We start from the raw sequence: 20,721 nt of genomic DNA on the forward strand, positions 1-20,721 counted from the left end.
ATTTATATACCTATTTCATGCTTCAGAAAATCAGCTTCTTAAAATGTAATACTTGATTACAGAAAAATTCTGCCTATCAAAATAAATAAATAAAATGGCTGCTGTGCCTTCTGCTATCAGAGGCGGGATGTGGCGGCTGAGGTGAGCTGTGAGAACTATCATCAAAATGCCAGCTGCTCTAATGAAGTTGTTATGCTTACCCTTTTAAAAACAAGTGGCAAGTTCTGTTTATTAGAAAATGGGTTCCCTGGTGTATAATAAAGCAGGCGCCCAGGAACGGCTGTGAACCAGCCAGAGGATTTCAAAGTGTGTCTTTGCTGGATGGGATGATGCTAACCCGTGATTTGTAGTTTGCTCTTGCTTCCACAGACGCAATAAGCTTTTAACAGCGGTTCCCGGGCTGAGCCTCTCGGGATGGCGTTACGGATCGTGCAGCGCTTGTGAAACCACCGCGCCAGAGGGGTGGTGAGATACTCTCGTTAAAGAAAATGGCCCGGGCTCATCTCTTCTCCTCCCGCGGTCCTTCCTCGCCTCTTTCTTTAGGAAAATCCCCCCCGGGAGGTCCCTGGCCTGCGGTGGCTGGGCAGTGGAGTCTGCTGGAGCAGGCTCCTCACCCAGCAGATGCGTCAAGGCATTTCTGTTACTGCACTAAAGGAAGGGTCGATGCTCACGTGCAGATATCTCCTACCACGTGGCCTGTAGCTGCTTGGTTTGCTACAGGCACCGCTGCTACCATCCTTCCCTCCGGCTGCGTTTCACAGGCACGTGCAGCGCCTGTGCTTTCCCCGAGCGAGCATTGCCCCTGGCCGGAGGTGCCACCCTCTGCCTTCCCCCTCCTGGGGCTTCAGGAAGTTTTTAGTAATGTTCCTTTGAGTTTTCTCAGGCTTTTTAAAATTTATTTCCTCAGACGTGAGGAATTACAGCTTAGAAGATACTGCTTAACGTTACATATTGCTAATTTAACTGTGATTGAGATCCTGAGCTGGCAAAAAACTTTCTTAGTTGTTGGTGGTTTTTTTTTTAACCTCTATTAATTACAAACGTGTAGCTTGGTAGTCACCTTTCTTAGGGCCTGAGGTACACGGACAGTTATAGATCAGTGTAATATTTACCACTTCTTCATTTAATCAGACTTTATATGGATTCTTTCTTAATTTTGTGCCTTCATAATACTGAAACTTCATTTTAAGCAAAAATATCAGACTACATGGCTATTTCTAGATCTAAAGACATTCAGGGCAAAAGTATGCTTCTTCTGAAAAAAATTATATTCTTTCCTTTGGGAATTATCTTAGTAGACACCTTTGGAAATGATTGCATACAGCGGCCTTAAAGGGAGGTAAAAATGATAAATTTCAGGTTGATTTTGTATTTTAACACAAATATTTTATCATGTACTCATCAGCATATGGATGAGGAAGAACAATGTGTGAAGAACGTGGCTAATCTGCTCTAAAAGAGAGGCTGGACCCAGAAAGATGCTCCTGCATCGCACAGAATTACTAATGCAATCAGTATCTCGCAGTCTCGCCTTTCAGCCCGGTTCTGGAGGCACAATAAACTCGGAAAGTAAGATTTTTTGTCTTTTTATTTTTTTCTCTGACAGCAGTTTGAAATTCTCCTTCAGAGGGATCCCAGCACTATTTAGCACTGGTAAATTAAGTTTTCCTGGCCGGCGTGTCCCTGAGTTCTGCTGCGCTGGACGTTTTGCTTTGCTGGGAGGTGCCGGTGCTGCCTTTTATCAAAGGCAATCTTGCACCGTGTCAAGTCCCTGTGTTCGGAGCGTACTTCTGAACGGGGCGGGAGAGGATGGCACTACTTTTTGTAGCAAAGCAGCTAGAAATAGTGGAGGCTACCACCCAAAGCATTTGTGAGGTCTTGTGTGCAGATGAACTGCCTCAATTTACAGGTATTTCCTTCCTGAACAAAAGGAGTGAGTTCACAGCCTGGTGCTACAAGCACAGCAAAAATTACCAGGAGGCAAAAAATTACCAATGGGTATGAGTAGGCAATTATCTGTAAAGTTCCAGTAGCAATGTGAGAACTCAGCATTTAAATCAAAAAGGGGATGTGATTTCAGGCTGCCCATATTGTCAGCTCAGCTTTTGATTTGCAGATCTTGCACGATGGTTGGATTTTTAATATGAGAAGTTTCTTTTAATGTTCTTTTCTCTTCTGAAAATGTTGAAGGCTCCAAAGAAAAATGATGCCACACAGTGTTGGAACAAGAAAAAAAAAAGACTTCCGTATCTACTTGGATTATGCATGCAATCATATTATGCAATCTCTATCTCACCGTGTAAATTCATCACCACCTCATCTTTCGTCAAAAAGGTGATCTGCCACCTCAGTGTAATTCATTTCCATCTCTCATACTGATGAATTGAAAATCAGTTAAAAAAAAAACAAACCAAAAAAAAAGAGGCAAAACCCAGGAAGGGATATACCAAGGACGTTCAGAATATGAAACTAAGTGCTGTAATATCTAGTGCTTTGCAAGAATCTCTCCTGTAACTTTAGGGTCTTCAACTTATGAGAATTCCTCTCCATTTACGTAACAGGAATGGCCTGGCTAATTTTTCCCTCCCTGAACCTTTTTCCCAGTGTCCATTTGTACATCAAGGCTGCAATCTAAATTTGACTGGGCAAGCTATTTAAGTTATGGTGGCAAAGCCCTTGCAATCCATAATGGATGTTTCTGTGCGTATGGCTCAAGTTCCCACCTGCTGTGCAAATTGCTGTAGTGAAAGAAAGCACCCAGAAAGTGGAAGAAGGCAAGGGGTTAAAGATATTTTATTTTTCTGAAAATAGGATTAATGCCATTACAGAGCTTAGAGCACAATAACAAACATTAGTCTTAGCAGGCAGGCTGTCACATCAGGCGGGAGCTGCAGCAGTGCCCTGTCGCTGCTGTGGCGATGGATGTGGCTTGAAACCTTGAGGAACTGAAAAATTTGAAGTCTCCGGGAAAGAATGAGTAAGAAATTTTTGCAACGAAGCGAGCACATAGTTTTGTTTAAGTATCTTTGCCTAAAACCTGCTTTTGAGGACTGAACATGTTGTGATGAGTAAAAGCGAAAAGGCCACCTATTGTGTCTCACCAGGACTTTGTGAAGGCTGCTGATGAAGTCCTCGGCTGCGCTGTTTGGCTTCTCTTCCCCAGCTGACAGTGGTCACTTATACCAAGCCCTAGGCAGAGAGCAGAAATCCCACCTAAGTCCATTTTATCGCTGTTTTGTGTGGACTAGTATTTTCATCTTCTCAGACTCTTCAAAGCACTTGCAAAGGCACTCAGCCATTGACTTAGCATGGGTTAAGAGTTTAGGTCACTGAATTGTATATCTGTCCTTGGTTTTTCTCTGGTCTGCTCAAGAAGTGTTGAAGTCCACAAGCATCTCCCTACCAAGCTATGAGAAAAAGTTGTTATCGGAGACGGGGATGTTTGCTGTCCTTGAGATGTGGATATTGACTCTATTGGTGGGAACTGCTTGAGTAATCCAAGTTTTTACTGAGCCACTCTTTTAAGGGTTTGCTCTGCTTTCTCTGAATTCCTTTTCAGTCCTAAAATAAAACAAAGGAAAACTGGTTTAAAAAAAAATAAGGAATATATTTGGGGGGAAGTTTGGAGGGGAAGGGAGAAGGTAAGGAACAAACCCCTCCATCCCTGAAGTGACAAAGTTTGGGTGTTTTTCCCAATTGAAAGCATTTTTTAGGATATTTTTTCTCAAAAGGCTTTGGTTGGGGGAATGACAATATCTGGGCAGGATTAATTCAGTGAAGATGTCCAATATTAAATTTACTAATGAACACAGGCTTCTCAATTCAGCTGCATCCGCACAGACGTCAAAGAAAGCTTTTGGGTTTCCTGTATTGAAAGATTTATCTGCTGTTCTTTTCTGCCTTATTGTATTACAATTAACTGTAACCAATTTCTTTTTGTTATTCCAGTCTTTGTCAGACTCCAATCTCTTAAAAGGCAAAAAAAAAAAAAAAAAAAGAGATTACCAGCATCATTATTGCTGCTACATGAGATGTCTATTTTTAAGCTACTTCTATGAAGGCTTTATAATTAAGCTTTATCAAGGAATGCAAAAGTTAAACTTCCCTTCCATGAGATTTTTTTTTTTTAATCTTCAATCTCTTTGCTTTGGTAGTCCTACAGGAAAAAGAAAACAAAAGTTAATACCCTGAAAAGACTGTGGTCATTCTTTTAAAGACAAAGAATAAAAAACATTACTGCAATGAAAGAGGTAATAGTCTTGTCTCCCATTCTGGACAATAATTCTATCCCTTATCTTTATTAAATAGTAATGCATTTGCCAGTATAAACAGCTTCAAAAAGGGAAACTTATGAGCATACAGGGAGATGGAAATTGGAGCGTGTTGGCAAGGGCTGGGGTGAAATGAAGCAGAAAGCACCACACAGATCCCAGGGGTTGGCACTCAAGTCAAACCCGAGCATTTCTGGTCTGAGGCTGAACCCAGTTTTAGGTGCCCCTGGGTATTTCTGGGCTCCGTGGCATCCGTGGAAATGCTTCGTAGCTGAAGGGAGACTGCTGGGAGGAGGACAGACACTGAGGATGCTCTCTGTAGCGAGATGAGAGCAGTCAAGTTGCTGAAATCCTTCCCAATATGCAACATCTCTCTCTGTAATGGGAGCCCTGGTTCTTACCAAACAGGGGTGGGCAGAAGGACTCTTATACCTACCTGACTGTTTGCATCTTGTGCACGTTTTCAAAGACAGTCTGGTCTGCAAAGGCCGCGTACATGGGACCTGTGGGTGGATTTTGAGAGGAAACAGGTTGTACTTCTCCTTAAGAGAAAGGAATGAGACAGCCAGTTACAGAAGAGGTAATTTTCTAACACAGATGCGAGCTGAGGTGGAGTTGTTCAAAGCCTTGCAATTGAAGAAGTTTAATTTAGAGTTGACAGTAGGAGAGTTTAGAGGGAGAAGGTTGAAACATAGAGATAATGGGCGACTCGCAGAATGGCCTGCCTTTGTTCTGCATGTGAGAGGGTTATCAGGTGTTATGCTGCAGAGATGTGGAATTACTCCACCTTTAGACTCCACCTGAAAATTGCCTTTAACATCTCTCTCTCTATAATGGAGAGATTTTTCCTTTTTTTTTCCTGTTGCAGTCTCCTTGCAGATGAGATCACTAGTCCTTATGGTCGCTTTCTTAGCATTTTTTCAATGGCTGCAAGTTTGTTATGATAAATGCAAAAAATCTCCTGAGCAAAAGATAATAGCGGAATTTAGCGAAAACTAGAGATGAACTTTATGCTCGCACGGACAACGATAAAATGTCTCACACATGCACCGCTGAAATCCTTTTCCTGTGATACTGTACGCCTGTTGCACTGAAAGACAAGGGCATTGTGCAGAGTCGGGTTAATGCCGCTATAACACAACCAGAAGATAACCATGTTGTTTAAGTTCTGTGCAAACCCTCTCCTCCGGAATGAATGTCCCCTTAGATGCATTTGCAGAAGCAGCATGAACAAGAGCTATATTGATCAAGAGTCTGAAGCAAAGCCGGAGCTGCGGCTCTACAACTGTTGCTCCTAGATTAAAACCCTGGCAAGAATTCAACACGCCGGAAAGGGTAACGATGGGGGGAAAGCATGTCCCAGGAAAACAGACTGTGAATGTGTGGGACTGACATCTCCATCTCCTTGCTGCCAATCCTGGCCTGGAAGCAGGGTCCTGCAGGAAAGGCAGGACTGGAATACTTTTGGGAGAGGCATCCGAGTGTTGTAACCTTTAATGTCACACTTTTGTCATACCCGCTTGTCACACCTGATAACGAAGGGAAGCGATGTGATCTACAGCATGCTGCTACAAGCAAGATGGCACATAAATAAATTGCCTAGCTGATAATACAGTCCACTGCTGGAGGTAAGGGGAAGGGTTTAGGCAGGGGAGGTTTAGATTGGATGTAAGGAAAAATTTCTTTACTGAAAGAGTGGTGAAACATTGGAACAGGCTGCCCAGGGAAGTGGTGGAGTCCCCATCCCTGGAGGTTTTTAAAAGACGTGTAGATGAGGCGCTTAGGGACATGGTTTAGTGGGCATGGTGGTGTTGGGTTGACGGTTGGACTCGATGATCTTAGAGGTCTTTTCCAACCTCAATGATTCTATGATTCTAAGGGTGATGTGTTCGTAACAAGGAACATCCCATCAAAAGCAGCTGGATTTCTCACAAGCTGTGCCTATCAATAAGTCACTTTTTCTACAGTTTTGAAAAATATCAGGCTGTAGTGAAGAAGATGGAAAAGGAGTGAATGTCATGGAAAACCCGCAGGGTGAGATTGCCAAGTGCTCCTAGTGAGCAATGTTTGTCAGGATGACTGAGAGCCGTCACAAGTAACAACGGCTCCAAGGGGTGAGATGGGCTTTTAGCAGCTTCGTAGGGAGAGAAGAGAAGAAAAGAAGCTACTTTGGGCCGTAGCAGAAGATGATCTTATGTTCAGAGTTTCTCATTCTGTATTGTAGAAGATTAGGAAGAAATTATTAAGACTTTTTCACTGTTAGTTAGTAACAAAATATGAAAAGGAGAAATATGCTGACGGTTCCATTACTTTCTTTACAGACCTTATCAGGCCCAGGGCATTGGACGTTTTTGTAGGGGCTGTAGGGAGCATGATTTTCAAGCATTCAGATAGGAGGTTAGGAGATAAAGATGTCATGCAATGTTGGACACTGACTTCCCCTGGCTTTGGCAAGTCCCTTTGACCTAATGCAGAATATGTGGACTGTTTACTGACTGGACATTGGATGTCTAAGGTTGGGATCCAGCCTTCCTGCCCTCAGCTTTACACTGGGGATAAGATGTTTTTGGACGCCTTCAGAGGCATCTAACCTTCTCTACTGGTTTGACAGGTAATTTAGGCACTTACGTTAGTAGGACATTTACATGAGGCATCTAAACTTTAACCTTATGAGTGATGAGTGATTAGGGAGGGAAAAGGTAGGCACTTCTCTTTGAGGAAAATCTTTCCGTTCTGTACTTCCTATCTTTGTTTTGCAGCAGCCTATTTATAGAAGTGACATCAGCTCAAATTTAAGTATTCAGTTAATGACAAATGCTGCACTTCGGCTGTCTTGCATCTCAGACGCTGCTTTTCATCCTAGTAGGCTTTCAGTGACCTTTGACTGGTGCAAGTGGCCGAAGGATGGGTTCATTGCTGAGAGTTACACTTCTGTAAGAGTGAATGAGCACCATTTGCCTCTGTGAGAAAGCATGGGCAGCTGAGTACAGAGAGAAATGAAAATGTTTATGATACTGGAGGAAGCACAAGAATGTTATAAGAAAAAGGAGAGCTTCTCCTGAGAGTAGACAGGCGGTAGGATTCAGAAATCACCATAATAGCCTTAAATTTTGACCTGAGTTAAGCAAAGCCTGATTTGCTTTTTGTGCATGAGCGATTGTCACCCAGAGGTAGATGTGCATGATTTTACCGCTTTTGTGTACTCTGAAAAAGCCATTAGCATTTTTCAAAATAGGGGCATTGCACAGGTGGTGATCCCCTTGAAAAAACATACAGCCCTGAGTGGCTACATGTAGATTATCACATACTGTTCCCACCAGAGCTCTGGGGCTTACTGATTTCTTCTGAATAATTAGTTTCCCAACATATCCTGTCTGAATTTTCACATATGAATCAATTTCCCACAGAGCAGTGTAAATAGTGCTTTATTTGGGAATGGTCTAATCTTCTGCGTCATTGACTATTCTTTGCTTTGCCCATCACCTTGATCTATTAATATTTCCAGTGCCTACCCGAAAGTAGCAAAAGAGTAACAATATAATTACTCGGAAAATTAATTAACTGCTTATTGTTATTAATTATTTATATGTTCGTAGAGACTAGGAGCTTGGATGAATCATGGAATAATTCTCCATCACGTTATATAAAGTCACGGGAAAAAGATGGTGCTGTCATGAAGAGTTTATAGTTTTGATAATCCAAGTATGCATTGTACCATAAACCAATTTTTCCTTTGCATTCTTCATTACCGGTCAATAAGAGGCATTTAAGAGCCATAACACTCCATAGCCAAGACTAAGTTAATAGGAGCGATGAATAATCTTATAATTGCAACTTTTGACTTCTGAATTTACGATGTAGAAGAAAATCTTCAAAGAAGCATGACAATAAAAATGACACAGTTTTCTTCCAAAATGTGACCTAAGGTAGTTCCTTACCTTTCAGAACTGTAGACACCTGAACATGCAGCTGGGTAAGACCACTTGGCTACTGTGTGCAATTGTTGAGCTGCCCTTCTTGGGGAAGTCTATTACAGTAAATTCATAGGACAGCAACAAAAATGATGAATGGATGAGGTAGTTATTTATGGTTCAAGTGTACAAGATAAATATCTGCATAGTGTCTTGATTAAATGGTGTCTAAACAGTGTAAGTGCAGGATTACATATTTCTAAGAGGAGGAGTTGCATGAAAATGAAGAGGTGATATTGCATTCTGTGTAGTGTTTGTAAAGACAATAAATGGGTCTAGTTCTGGGATCTGCGTTATAAGGAAAATGATGAAGAAGTGAAAGGAGGACAGAGACAAACCCCTAAAATGATTTGAGGCCAGAAATTTTGCCCTGTGTGGAAAACTCTCTATTTTACCAAGAGTGATCATAGGGTATAAGAACTCTATTCTGCAAAAAGTGTAAAATGATTAAAATGCACAGCCTGATAAATTCCAGTTAGAAATGAGGTGCCAGTCTTTAACGGAGAAATTGAGTAACCATTGAACCAAACTTCCGATGATTGCAACAGCATGATCATCTCTTCAGCTCAAGCCTGGGTACTTGCCTTGACATTTTATCTTAGTGTTGACTTGGTGAAGGATGAGCTAGATGAAATCACAGAGGCTGGGTGATTCAGAAAGTCCAGATGAACTGATATGAGTGTCACTGTGAAGTAATCACTTTGTGAATGGCACTATTTGTTATGGTCCAAGAGGTGTTGGAGTAGTAGGGTGAAATGATAGGTTTCCGGGCTCCCTCTGCACTTGGTGAGGACACAAGCTCTTCCAAAGAGCAGGTTACTCCATCCCCTGATAGAACAAGTGGGTGGCATTGCTGTTTGGGGGTCTGTCACTTTGCAGTGATTGTGGAAGAAGGTGTGAAGACAGTTCACTTCAAAAGGCTAAGAATAAATTGCAGTTTTGACCAAATTAAAAAAAAAAAAAAAGGTAGCATTGTCTCTCCAGAATGAGTCATGGATGATTTGTCTTTCAAAATAGTGAAATAAAAGGGTTAACCGAAGAACTGTGCTTTATACTATGTGAAATACATACTTTGAATTACAAGTCAGAGTGTCATTCTTCTGGTATATAAAATCAGATATAGAGATAAAGAAGTTGAAATGTGATTGGTATGACGAAGAGCATGAAGGGCATGCCTTACGAGGAGAAAAAGAATAAAAAAAGGACTCCTCAGTTTGGAGAAGAGTGAGATTGGTGTATGAGCAGATAAAAGAAGTACTTTACACAGTGGAGCCCCCCTGGCAGGAGTAGAACAGTGCCTGCTTTCTCGATCCAGGCAGCTTAGCCCTGAGATAGGTACAACGGCACTTCCAGGGAAGCCAAGAGGAATTCGTACTTTAATGTGAAAGACTGATGCTTGTATAGAGCTCGTGCGTATCTGTTAGTTGTTGAGATGTTTTGGGGTGGTATTCTGGATTTGCCAAGGTGTCTAGTTTCTTTCAGAGACTTGGAGCCAAGTCCAGTAGAGGAGTCCTTCCACTTCTCCATTTTGGGAGAGTGATCAGAACCTGACGTGTCCTGAATACTCACCATTAAGAGAAGCTGTGATCAGTGTAACAGCAACGAGGACATTATGCATCAAAGCATCGTTTCCTCTTGGGCTGCAATCTGAAAGGCCAGAAACCTCCATCTTTTGTGTAGCTCTTTTGTTATTGAAAAGACGAATTGTTATCTTTGTTCCATCCAGTGTCAGCCATCATTGTGACCCCATCAAAACTCCAATATTATAATCTATTTCTTGTAAGACAATGCCTACAGAATAAGAAAATGATTTACTGAATCTTTTTCATTGCCTTTTACAAACACCTGTTGGGTGGTTCGACGTAAAAACACTTTGCCCGAGCTTTCAGGTTTTCTACAGTGCTGTAAAAATAATGTGCAAAATTTCACTTAAGATCACCCTACTGATAAACTCTCCCTTCGTCCCAGCTGTACTCAGTGCTGCAGCATACTTAATAAATCAGTTCAGCTACCAGGACTGTCCCTGTCCCAGTCCTACAGCTAAGCTGCTGCCGTGCACACCTTGACTCACGTAAAGGAATGTGGAGGTGATGTTTTTCCAGCCCAGTCTGGAAAAACAAGGAAGGAGGTATCAGAAACATCCCGTCAGCCTTCGCTTTGTCTGCGCTTCTGTCAGTGTTTCGGTGGCATTTTAAAATAAAGAAAATGTCAGCTTGCTCTTCGTATCTCCCTGTCGTATCTGTCGTCATCAGAGATGTTTAAGTCAGGTCCTGGTCGTTAGGACTCCGGGATTCTCTTCCCATCTGTAGTCCAAAATAGCCTGAAATTTATGACTTCTGGGCACTCTGCAGAAGACACTTTTTGACAGATTTTTGCATGTAAGTAAGAGGAATGGAAAAGATTTGAATAAAAGGTTGTTTGGCAATGTGCACTTGTGTTTAAGTGCTCCCCAGGATATGTTGTGATACGAAATCCTGGTCGCACTGAAGTTCATAGCAATTTTGTCATTGAATTCTAGGGAGGATTGGTTTAAAATCAATTTAAAATCAAAATTTAAATAGCTAAATTTTTTTTTCTCAACACACTGTTTGAGTAATTCCACTTAATTCTCTTTAATTTAAGTTCAGCTATCTAAGAGTGTGTTGATTACATATGGGAGTATTAACTTCATTGGGAGGAGGAATGATGAACAACAAAAACTTGTTTAGCTGTAGAGCACTTTAAGCTGGAGGGCAATTTAGAGAAACACACAGCGATGACATTAGTCGTGAGCAAATCTAGTGTGGAAATTAGGAGAAGGTTGCCAACCGTGGATGGGGGAGACTTCAGGAACGGCTTTCTGGAGGCAGAACAAAGGCAGGAAACACAAGCTGGACTTTGATGCTTTATAAATGTTGTTATATGATGTGGATGCTCATGACAGCGAGGAGCTGGGCTGCACTGCCTGGCAGTCCCTTGGAGCCAGGCAGCTGGACAGATATCTGCTTCGTTCAGGAACAGTTTGGCATTCAGCATGGAGCAGCGTGAGCCATTGCCTGGGGGGGTGACACGTTCCAGCTGGTTTCTGGAGGTCCCTGAAAGTCATGGTGAAAGTCTCCAAATGGTGTATTCAGGCCGCATGACAAGGACAGTTCCTTCTGGTTTATGTTGTTTGACTGACCTTGTCTCCTCAGTAAACATTTATTTTCTCTTTTCCCTCAGCTAGTATTTTCCCCTTCCTAAACTCCTGTTCTTGTCTCTAGAGACTTCTCTTCCTGCGCAATGTTAGTGACAGTGAAAGGATCTGATCTTCTTGGAGGATATCTTGATATCTTGGAAGGCAATTAATAAATTGTGTTTAAATGATAGCTATAAATTTTCATTGAGTTATAAAATACATGTCATTTCAGGTCTGTCTTTTGTTACATGTGCTGAACCATCCTCAGTTAAATGATTTAGAATCAGAGCTGGGTCCCTATTGGTTTAAGTCCAGTTATTACGGGGCACTAGTCTCTGTTATGGCATAAATTTTAAAAGAAAGCATTTTTGTAACAGGTTTTCCTCAATACTATCTACTACAAAAAAAACCCCCACGGAGCAAACTTGGAACAAAGTGACAGGAATGCGTTTATTGTCAGGAGGAACGTAATTCAACAGAGTCTTTTGAAAAAGATGCTAGCACAAACTTTAGCGATGAATAGGATGGTTCCTGATCATGAGATTGCTAATGAAAAACCCGTGGCAGCTTGAAACCTCATTTAGTGAACAATGCACTCTTAGGTGGCAGCGAGCTAGCTCACAGGTTGGGGAATTTAAAATGAGTGTGAAAGCTTTGAAAGAAAACCTTGAATTCTTCTGACTTGGGTTTGTTAGAGTTGTTACAGCCTATTTCCTACACAATAACCAAATGGCCCGTTTACGCCATCTGCCAAGGTGCTGGGAAGTGAAGTAGAAAACCGAAGCTTTGGTTTCCTTCCTGTCTTCCTAAACAAAACTCGCACTTGTCAGACAACAGCCAGTGTTACTGAACAAAGGCTTGACAGCTATGGGGGAAAGCAGATTGCTTCTCCATTACCCTGCTTTATCCCTGAGGTAGCAGGGTACCCCAGCAGCACGCTGATTGCATGCTGCTTTACACCGGCTTGCCTGTCGTGGGGAAACTTAAAGCACTGTCAATCCAGGCCAAATTTTCTAATTAACCTTTCTCGTTGGATAGATTTGACCATTAACTGTCTTCTGTTAAACTGGGTAACTCACACACCAGTTATTTAAAGCCCTTTTATGCAGGGGTATGACTCCAGAGCCATCTAGACCTGTGGAAGGACAGGTCTCCCTTGCCAGGAGAGCAGCGCTTGCAGCAGGGAATTGTCCTCTTAGAGACGGGACGGTGGAGTTTATATCTGAATTTAGTTGCACTGGGGTAAAGTAAGATGAGGGCCAGGACATACTGATGCTCACTGCCAGAGGAACAAAAATATAAAATAAAAACCCACTAAAATATAGTGCAGCCCATCCGTTGATGAGAGTGTGTCCTGGTTTCATAATAGCTGTTCTGCTGGCAGAGGAGGGGAAGATACTGCTTGGCAATATCCAACCTGTCAAAACCAATGAGGGATATCGTTGTCCCTTTTAATCAGAGATTCCAATACATTTTTCACTTAAGAAACTAACAGACAGATAACACGTTTATATGGGTATATTTTACGGCTGGAGAGAAGCACACATTAATTGTTTTTAAGAGCAAAACAGTACTAAAGTCTACCGAAAAAGGCACGTGAAGTCCTGCTGAAAACCTCTCCAGTCCTGCTCAGATGAATCTCGCACAGCTGTTCAGCTGGGTGCTCGGGAATTAACTTTGTCTCTGTTCATTATGAATTATTCCATGCAGCTATGATGTCTCATAATAGATAGACTATGGAGGGGAGCGACTGTTTTTGATAAATTTTTTCCCCAAAAAAAATCTTTGATTAAACAGAGTATAGTGCTACCACTTGGGCCATACATAGATAGAGAAGTAGGGGATCCACATGTAGACAGATGAAGGCAGTGGCGCTGTGTGGTGATGGCAGCTCTTCACTGAAGGATCTTGAAGCACTTTTTACTTGTATGTTATAGAGTTATGTGCACCTTTTTTTTCTTTTTTCTTTTTAGAGCTATGAAGTGAGTCTTTATTCACATTTGCACAGAGCTGAGCACTATGGATTTCTGGGGTTTTTTTTTTCCTCACTCCAGGCCCTCTTGCAGAAAGCACAATAAATAGGACTGCTGCAAGGCGGATGCCGTCTGTACAGCTCCGTGCCCCACTCACTGCGATGCAGCCACGCTTTCAACAGACTGCAGCGTCTGCTCAGGTTCACATGGCTTAGAAAAAAGGATGTAAAATAGTGTACCTGATTGGGAATTTTGCCGTGGCACTGCCAGCATAATCACAAAACAGCACCGTGTAGATGTTGACGAGCATAAAATAGTTTGGACTGTTCTCCCGCTCAAGTATCCTGAAATACTGAATGCAGGTTTAGAGACATGAGGAATTGTGGCCTAAAGAATAATTTTCGGAAAGTTGTAGCTGCCAGACGAGAGGTGCTTAGAAGGAAATTGCTGTCTCAGCCTGTGCTTGATGGCAACAAGTTAGTGACAGAGAAGGGATGTTACACAGGAGGCTGCTCCATAGGAACAGCATATTATTTTTGCAAGAGGAACAGCAGAATGTGTTATTCTGAAATCTCGGCTTGTTAGAACTGAGTTCTTTTTAGGCTCAAATTAGAGATGATTTATAGGGGAAAAAAAACCCCAATTTTATTGCAAGAGGTGAATGGGAAGAAAGTAATAAAATTTGTGTGGTAAATGCCACATTTCTTACAGCCAACATGAACTTTTAGCAAACAGATGGATTATTGACACAGTATGGAGGTTTAGTGATTGATATTCTGTTTCCATCACAGATGCATTTTCTGTCTAAAATTAAATTTTGATTCACCTGCAATTGATTTGATTTTTAAACCAGCTTAGGAAAAATAAACTTTGACTTTGTAAATAGAAGAGAAAAGAAAAGATCACACTCCAGTTGGCTTTGGCTTACCTGCTGCTGCCTTGGTAACAATATAACCAGAACCAAGATGGTTTTAGCCATTTCTTACTGTCTGTTCCCAAATCTTTATGCTCAGCCTCAGCAGCATTGCCCACCATAAATGAGGGTAAAATCTCCCACTGACTTCTGTGGGTCTCTGGAGGCGAGTGGGAGCTCAGCGTTTTTGGATGAGGCCAGAGAATGAAGGACGGAGCAACTGTGGGTCCTTGCGGTAAGAAAGGGCAACTTGGGCTGTATTAGCCAGGCCACAGCCAGCACGTCAAGGCGAGGAATGCTTCCTCTCTGGTGGACGCTTACGAAACTGCATCTGGAGTGATGTCTCCAGTTTTGGGCTTCCCATCAAAAGAAAGGCATTGATGGTTGGGGGACTGGAGAATATGACCAGAAGAGGCTGAGATGACTATGTTCACTCAGCTTGGAGGAGAGAAGGCCTGGGGAAATGTTATGGCTATCTACAACTACCTGATCAGAGGACACAGCAACGATGGAGCCAAACTCCTCTCAGAGGTGAGTAGTTGTAGGATGAGAGGCAACGGACGCAAGCTGGCACATGGTGGATTCTGATTAGATGTTGGGAATAAATGTTTTACCATGAGGGTGGCCAAACATTGGAAGAGATTGCCCAGGGAGACCCTGGAATCTCCACCGTTGGAGGTGTTTAAGGCTGGATGGGTCACAGCCCTGAGCAGGACTGCATGACCTCCAGGTGCTCCTTCCAGCCCAAAGTGCTCTATGACTCTGTTTTAGAAACCGTGACAATGAAAGTCGTCCTCTCCTGCAAGATGAAGTGTAGGAAGGTGTTTGGAACATCTTTCAGAAGGAAGATGAGTTTTATTGACCTCAAGGCTGGAAATTATCCACATTCTTGGATTTAAAAAGAAATAATATGAGCTGAAGAGTGAAGCTGACATTCAGGTATTAAGCACAGCGGTGTATGGAAAGGGTCTTTTTTTTCCTGGAAATACAATGTTTTTACATTTCCCAACACTTTTTATCTTGAATTTCTTGTTTGGAAGGATTGTAGATAAATTTTGTTTGATAGACAGAATTGGACTTGGTCTGAGGTTTGGACTGGAACCTTGCTGAAAAACAAAAAATGTGTTTCCTGTGAACAGAAAATTTAGGCTTTCAGTCAGTTAAACCAACATCTGACAACTGGTTCAGCATCTTGCGTTATTGTGATGGGAGAAGACACAGCCTGTGACCCCAAACCATTGCACTCGATGTGAACTGGGCTGCTTGCAGGCAGTGTGGCAGCGGTCCAAAAGTGAATCATTACACACAACATCTGCTTAACTGTTCATGCCACAGTTCTCTTTTTAATTCAGAATCAGTGAACCAGTCCACCGCCTTTTATACTCTGACTAGTCTGATGCTGCAGAACAACGGCTGCGCCGCTGCTGCTTTCTACCACTGCTGACTTCATTGATGTTAAGTATAACAAAACAGATTGGCATATAATTCATCATTGCCTTGGCCAGCGTATACCTAACTGGATGCTGCTTTGACTGATGCTCAGGCTTCCATCTGCAAGGAAGCCTGCTAGCAGTACATCCTTCATTACAGACAAGTTGCTGAGCAACACAAAAAAAGCTTTAAATAATAGTTGCTATATTTAAAAACAGTGTTTTGGAGTTCAATGCAGAACAAAACTTTTGTGTTGTTGTGGGCTCTGGCAGCACCTTAGCTTTCAAAGGCCCTGCCAGATGGAAAGAATGGCCTCATGGCAAATCTCCATACAAAATGAAAGTCAGGCTAAATCTGATAAAGGACTCAGGCAGCATTTTAGGCATACTGTATCCCAAAGAGTGCTAAAAAAGTTGCTGCCAATCCCCGTAGGTGATCAAACACCAGTGCTGCTTTACCTTTTTCTCGTTGGAAGTTTTCTCCCTGTTTCTGTGCATTCCCAAAGCTGTGAACATGTTCAGCCTGCGCCTACGCACTGAAAAATAACTGGGCTTTATCCGAAGTCCCAAGGGGGTGCAGTATGTTAAGCTTCTCAGATTCTGCATAGGAAGAGCCAAAAGGTTGTAACCCTCACGTAAAAGGATGCAGACCCTCTTTTCATGGAGACTTAGACTACCATCACAGGAGGTGGGGGACGACAGACGTTCAAATCCCGATTCACCTTTTTTACAGATAGCTATAAGCCACTCCTGGCAGGAATTCAGAACATCAGACAAAGGTATTGGTGCAGGTATACGGTGGATGAGAGCGTGCCTTGAGCCCTTCCTCTCACACTGAAGCAAAGCATCACGTAGCAGGAGGTCACTCCAGCAAGGAACTATAACTTGTTGCCTGAAAGTTAAAACACCTTGAAAAAGGATCCCTGGCATCTGGCCTCTTCCTTCAGGCTTATGTTTGCCCGGAGTCATTCCCCGGAGAAAGGTATAGACTCACCTCAGCCAAATTTGAGCTAAAAACCAGGCGTATTTTCCTTTGTGCTCTCTGCCAGGCTCAGGAGTCTTTAATCTTCTCCTGTATAAGGGGCTGGCTTTTGAGATGAGATAAAGGTGATGGCCCCCCGGAGCAGCCTAGACCTGGTTTGCATTTCTGTTCGGGGGCTTCCAGCTTTCCTGGCATATTGTGCAGGAAGCTTAGTTGCCTACCACAGGATTTGGTTTTTACTCAAGGAGCCAAGCATTTCAAAGTTATTAAAACGATCTTTTATTGTTTCTGGCCCTAACGGTTTTGCAGCTGAAGGTCCGTGGAGATACTAGGTGAAGGAACGGTTCTCTGCAGTAAACCTCTCATTTCCCTTCATATCCCGCTGCGCACACGTATAGTAAACAACTATGACAACAAGGACAGTTAACAGGGAGAACGATCCTGGAAGGGCATTTAATATTGCATGAAAACTCTCATTTCTCCGCTGTATTTTTCAGTAGGGGGTGTTATGGACTGTTACGCATTCCCTCGTATTACTCTGATTATTATTCTTGACTGTTATGCTGAGTTTAAGATTTAGCTGAGAAGCCTTAGTATTATTTAGGCAGATTACTCAATCTCATCTTCTTTAAAAAAAAAAAAAAATTAATGCAGAGCATAAATACTAGAACTGAGACTAAATTCATATGATTAAAGCAGAAGCAGCTAAAAAAAAAGATCCATTTTTCTGGTGTTTGTACTCATGTATGACTTCGGGACAAAAGGAGACTTCCTTAAAAAGGAAGGACACTTTAAGGAGAATTCTTTAAAAAGCTTATGCAGTGCTGAATTTTAAATATTTAGCCTTGACATTAACTAGAATTCCAATGGCCACAAATCCACATATTCTTCAAGCCAAGGAATCAATGCTCTTTTACACTATCTAAGGAGAGAAGCCAATATGCTTAATGGGAATTAACTCAAGTGTTAAAACGACTTCCCTGCTCATGACCAAGCGTAGCGACGGTGGAGTTGATGAAATTTTTGGTTCTGTGCAGACTTCAGACTCTCTCCTGGATCAGACGAGCACCATTGCTAGTTGGGCAAGGCCCTGTATAAGTGAAAGCAGGAAGACTGTAACCTACATCTAACTTCATGTCCTTTCCCGCAGATACGTCGTCCTGGCAGTCCTGGAGAAAGTGGTAGAGGTAGACTCTGCCTTCACACAGGAGCAAATGCAAGGGCACGAGGTTTTTATGGGAGCAGGGTTTTATCTCACACATGTGACACGATCCAAAGCCAGAAAAATGCAAAGGAAAGTCACTAAACTTTGAATTACAGCCCTGTGAATGCAGTTCTTACAAAGAACTACATTTTTCCTGGTTTCTCAATGAAATTAAGTGTACGCAACAGCATGGTTTGATAGTCTCTGCATGCCCAAAACCCTTCATGCACTGACCAGTTTCAACCAAACGTGCCAGAAGGATGGAAGTTTCAAACACAAGAAGTTTTATGAAAACTCATGTTTTAGCAGAAAAGAGTCAGTGCCTCTGCTTAGGGAAAAAAGTGAGAAACTCTCTTTCCTCCGGTCTGCAAACCAGGCAAGGGGGCATCGCACAGGTAGGGCTCAGCGCCAGCCCAGGGGGGGCTGCTCCTTCCCCCCAGGGCTGAGGGTACCTGGGAGGCAGCAGGAGCCACCGCAGGAACCACCAGCTCATTTATTTTCCATTTGGGTGAGGAACAAGGTACTGATTTAGAAACGATGCCGCACCTCTGTAAACGCCACAGCTAAGTGCCGTTGCTTACTAGTCTATTCTGAAATTTAAAAGAAAACCACCGCTGTGGAGCTTATAGTGAGTTTAAGCATAAATTGGTAAACAAGCAAATGAAGAATCAATGGCATTTCTTGCAGAAGGTGTAAACATTATGAGCTAAAAACTTTTACTAAACTAACTAGAACTTATCCAGTATAATTACCAGATTAAGGTCACAATTGATTCAGTAACTTAAGGCATTTACAACAAAATTGGGTTGCCAATTAATCAGGTAGTCACATTCTTAAAGACACAAATCAAATGATGAGATTACTACAGGAAATTCGTGATTAGCGCCTGCAACTGCTGACAGTAGTAAAGTCAGAAGTGAATAGTTTTACTCAGCGACCTCGTAATCAATATATAGACCCTTCTGCGTTCCTGTAGTTAGCAGGTATAGGGTTGGCTTCCTTCCCAGGTGAAGCAGTGCTTTCAGGAGACCTGGGTTTGTTTTCTGATCCTATCGCTGGTTTGCCAAGTGTTATTGGCTAAGTAATTCCACCTCTCCGACCCTCATTTTTTCATGTGAAAACTGGCATAACAATAATAACAATACTGACCTCTGTTATTAAGCATTTGGATCCCAGCAATAAAAAAAAATATTAAAAGATCTGTCATTACCCCACAAATAATGTATACTACCTTAGTTAACAGAAACACATTGTTGGCTAACATGCACTAAAATTTATACATACAGGTGTGGAAGCACCCATGGTCCCCACGATCAGTACTGTAAATTTGGTGTTAATAATTCCAGAAAGAGAGCTGCAGTTTTATACTGAGAGACATAAATGTCACTGGAGGATGCTCCTTTTCAGCAAGTTGTATGCTAGAAGTTTTGGGTTATGAGTTTCATGGAACAAACGAGCAGGTATGAATTTAGTAAAGATTAAAACAAAAAAAAAAATCTCAAAAAGCACTTCCATGTACCCGATGTGCTTTTGAAATAGCTTTTGCTAACTTAGCATTATACTTGGTGTTCTGCCCTTGGCAAATCTGCCAACGCTTGCTGGAAGCTCAGTATGGGTCTTTTGGAAACTGTCTCCCTCCATTTGATTTAAATAGAGCTGCACCTCATCGTTCATCGCTGTTGCAAACTCACTTGTTAAACTCCACGAGATAGCTGCCATTTGTCAGGAGCTCTGCTCTTCATCATGATCCTGAATGTGCCCATTAGGCTTATGATAGAAAGAAAAAAACTTAAATGACCTAAATTACAGGACCAAGGGCCAGGAAATTATTAAGCAAGCTGTTCTGTTGATTAATGGGAAACAAAAGGATGCTTGTCACAATCAGATAGGTCAGCTGATGGGCAGAAAAGATTTGTGGATGGTTCAGCAAGCTGTGTTATCAAAGATTTGGTGTACACTTTATCACGGTTAATTGGACAGTCTGCAGGTAAATGAGAGATGTCCTTTGTGAGATTCTTACTGCATCGAAACCAAGAAAAGCATTTTTAATATTTCTTAACATAGTTTCTATGTACAACGGTGATCACAAAAGATGCTTAAAAGCTACTCTAGTAGGTTTAAAATCCTGACGTGTTTCCAATGGAGTAAGGAGGCGTGGACTGTCAAGCTAGTAGAAATGGTCTATGCTGAAGCAACTCGAGGTAGGTTTGTAATTTCCCTGCGTCTGCACATTTCTGTCTCAAAACCAATGTCAACTAATATGACGTGATTGTATTCACCTTTCTAACAGCTACACATATTCTACCAGCTATGCATGTTTTCTTCTTATTTGTTTAATGCAACATCTAGTTTTGAAAACATCATCGATGATTGTTGCAGAGAACTATGCTTTTATTTTTCAAACTAAGTGTGCTTCTGTGGATTTTCCACATCTGCAGAGAAGTAGTGGAGAACAGGTGAGGGCAAGAGGCGCAAAGATAGTTAGAGCATCATCTTCTTTGAGCTCCGGCTTTCCCATTTTTCTATTTTTTTCCACCAAAGTGCAGAAATCGGGTGTGGAATTTTCAAATCTGTTAACTGTAGCCCTGCTTCTGCCAGTGAAATGAAATACTTTCAAGGCAGTAAAAGAAACTGCCAAGCATAGCCAGTACAAGAAGAATTAAATTGATCATTAAGACTTTAATCTAGGGGTTTTACAACAGCATACACTTTCAGTAGTGTAACTCAGGCTGCACTCTTGGTTGGAGGAAAGGTGTTGTAGACTAATGCTGAGCAAGGCGCTCTCTACATTACCACCTCCTGAAGGAAAAAGAAATTAGA

Source organism: Aptenodytes patagonicus, chromosome W (genome assembly GCF_965638725.1).
Source record: "Aptenodytes patagonicus chromosome W, bAptPat1.pri.cur, whole genome shotgun sequence".
NCBI lineage: Eukaryota > Metazoa > Chordata > Aves > Sphenisciformes > Spheniscidae > Aptenodytes > Aptenodytes patagonicus.